Source organism: Phyllostomus hastatus, unplaced genomic scaffold, assembly GCF_019186645.2.
Source record: "Phyllostomus hastatus isolate PE091 unplaced genomic scaffold, TTU_PhHast_1.1 phas_contig_1, whole genome shotgun sequence".
NCBI lineage: Eukaryota > Metazoa > Chordata > Mammalia > Chiroptera > Phyllostomidae > Phyllostomus > Phyllostomus hastatus.
The window spans coordinates 19,130,230-19,133,627 of NW_025333498.1; positions in this window are offsets into that span (position 1 = coordinate 19,130,230).

Consider the following 3,398-nt stretch of genomic DNA (forward strand, 5'->3'; position numbering starts at 1 on the left):
CACCAGGTGTGGACTAGACAGAGGGCATTGTACTAAGAAACAAATGATTTAACTGTTGGTCCAAGTTTGGAGTCTCATCTGCTCTGTGGGGCCATCCAACTTTCATTTTTTTATGCAGAGCCCCAGGCTGTGTCAGATGTTTTTACTTTACATGGCTGTAAAGGAATTCTCCAGGCATTATCCAATCTCTTTAATAATGCTTTCTAGAACACTGCTAGCTAATAGGGAGGTTACAGAATTTAAAGTTCTAAAATATAACCATATGGAAGTAAACTTTCATTTTTATTTTCTATTTACTTTCTGTCAGGTGAAAAATAACAAATTTGTAATCTTCACCATATAGCAATATACACCATCATCCACACTTCCACCCAAAATGTGGCTTTTCCTGGAGTGGGGATATGCTGGGGCTGACTAGATACTACTCTAAAACTCTTTCTGACCACACAGGCCCTTTGGAATTTAGAGAAAGTGTTTGGGAGATGCCAAGACAAAGCTTGCTAGAATAATAGAAAGAGCAGGCTTTGTGTGAAGGTTAAAAAAAAAGAAAGAAAGCAAGAATTAAGCTAGTTAAAACTCGGGGCAAGGGGCAGAGCATTTGGGAAGGTAATGCGGACTGGAGGGAAAGACGAACCATTTCAGAGCAACACAAAAATTCTAGCGAGGTGAGGAGGAAGAAGAGAGGCTTCATCAGCACAGGCGGCTGGGTCATCCTGGCGTCCAGCTCTGAGCGCAGGTCCTCCGTGTAGAACCATGGTCAGAATGGCTCATCCCTCCAATGTCCAGGAGCCTGAGGACAATGGCTGGGCCAGAATAGATCAGGGAAAGGGAGCCTGAGAAACAGGCAAAAGAATGATCTACATTTACCCTGTTGCTTTCTCCTATAAAGTGTGTGTGACTCATCTTAGAGTGAAGCTATCATTTGCCTTCAAACACTCAGCTGTGCATGATGCTGCTAAGATGTGAATGAAGGAATATGAGAAGGAAATGGCAGATACCCACTATGTACCAGGTACTTTTCCAGATGCTTTTTACTTTATTTAATCTTCAAAACAATATAGGCAGACAGCACCACTGTGCACATCTTGCAGATGAGAAACTAAGGCACAGGGAAAATAAATATCTTGTCAAAATCACAAAATTAGCAAGTGGCAGGGCTGAGAGTCAAGCCCAGGTGTGATCTACCTGGTTCAAAAATAATCGCTCTTTCAGCTGTGTAGAAACACCATGACAAACATGAGTTCAAATCTTCATATTTTTGCTTCTGGTTGCTGCTGCCTGCCATTACAGAAGAACTTTGGAAATGAACTTTTAAACTCCTTCTTTAGTGAAGCCATTGCTGTTGCATGGCGTGTTAGTTGACATCCTCCAAGAAGCAGACTCCAAACAGGATTGGATGTGCAAAGATTATCTTAGGGGAAGTGCTTTTGGCAAGAGAATATGGGGCCAGAGTGGGAAAAGCCTGAAAACTGTCAGATGGCAAAGCAAGTCTGATCCCAGTGAAGAAGAAAGAAGGGAAGATTGGATGAGAGCATCCGAGACCACCAAGCAGTCTAAGGAAGGTTTGGTAAAGGTTTTGGTGAGTCCTTGAGCCTAAGGCAGCCATGAGAGAAGTTGCACACCTCCTTGCAACAAGCCTGCCTTAGCGTCTATGCCTTATTCATCCACTGGCTGGGACCAGCTCTGTGCATCACGGTCTCAGTGCAGCAGCTATGATGGACAAAGAAGTGGAAGACAACCCCCAGGGTGGGAGAAAATGTAGGCCAATCATATATCTGATAAGGGACTTGTATCCAGAATATATAAAGAACATAACTCAATAATGAAAGATAAGTCACCCAATTTAAAAATAGGCAAAGGGTCTGAATGTAAATTTCTCTGATGATGATATACAAATAGCCAGTGAGCACAAAAAGATGCTTAATATTACTAGTCATTAGGAAAATGCAAATCAAAACCACAGGGAGATATACTTCACACCCACTAGGATGGCTATAATAAAAGAGATGAACAATAGCAATTGTTAGCCATAACATGGAGAAAATAGAATTTTCATACATTGCTGGTAGGAATGTAAAATGGTGAATTTCCTTTGGAAAATAGTTTGGCAGTCCCTCAAAAAGTTAACTCCAACCCGGCAATTCTATTCCTAGGTATATAACAAAAAGAATTGAAAGCATATGTCCACTCAAAAACTTTTACACAGATGTTCATAGCAGCACTACATCAGGCAAAAGGTGTTCATCAGCTGAGGAATGGGTAAACAAAATGTGGCCTAATCTATGGAATATGATGTGGTCATAAAGGAATGAAATACACCACACATACCCCCCACACATACACAGGAATATCACTCAGCCTTAAAAAAGGAAGGAAATTCTGTGATGTGCTACATGATGAGCCTGGAAGATGTTGTGCTAAGTGAAACAGTCAGTCACAGAAAAAAAACCAATGTACGATTCCACTTCCATGAGGTATCTGAAGTAGTCAAACCACAGAGACAGAAAGCAGAGCGGTGGTTGCCAGAGGCTGGTGGGAGAGGAATGGGAAGTGCTGTTTGGTGGGTGCAGATTCGGTTCTCTAAGATGAAAAGAGTTCTGGAGCTGGTTGCACAGCAATGTCAATGGACTTAACATAACTGAACTTTACACTTGAAAGTGGTTAAAATGGTATATTTTAGGTTATGTGTATCTTATTTACCAAAGTTTAAAAAAGAGAAAAAAAGAAATGAAGTACTTATGCATACCATGACATGGATAAACCTTGAAAACATTATGGGAAGCAAAAGCAGCCAGACACAAAAGGCCACATGCCGTACGATCGATTTATAAGAAATGTAAAGAATGGGCACGTCCATGGAGATGAAAAGTAGGCTAGTGGTTGCCACAGCTGGAGGGAGTGGAGGATGAGGGTAACTGCTGAAGGGTGCAGAGCTTTCTTTTGGAGTGATTACAGTGATAAGGAATTAATAGTGGTGAGTAATGGTGAGCATGGCATAACTTTGTGTACATACTGAAAAAACCCCACTAAAGGGTATATAAATTGTATCTCAATAAAGATGTTATTTAAAAAAAAAATGCTGCAGTGGTTTCAGAGCACATCAGTTGCTGGGGCCTCAGTCAGTTGCACTCCCTGTAGCTGCAGGTCTGTAAGGTGGGTTCTCATGGCCACCACGCGTGATGCTCCATTACACGTGTATTTCTGGTGTTGATCATGATGACAGTTACCTAAAATACATTAAGTGCAGACCTGAGCAGCATAATGGGCTACATTACTTCTCCACTGACTTCTTTTTTTTTCCAAGCTTCACTAAATGCATGGTCCTGAATTTCTCCCTGAGGATGGGCGAGTTTTGATGCTGCTGTTTCACGGTTGCAACCATTTTGATTCCCAGAGAG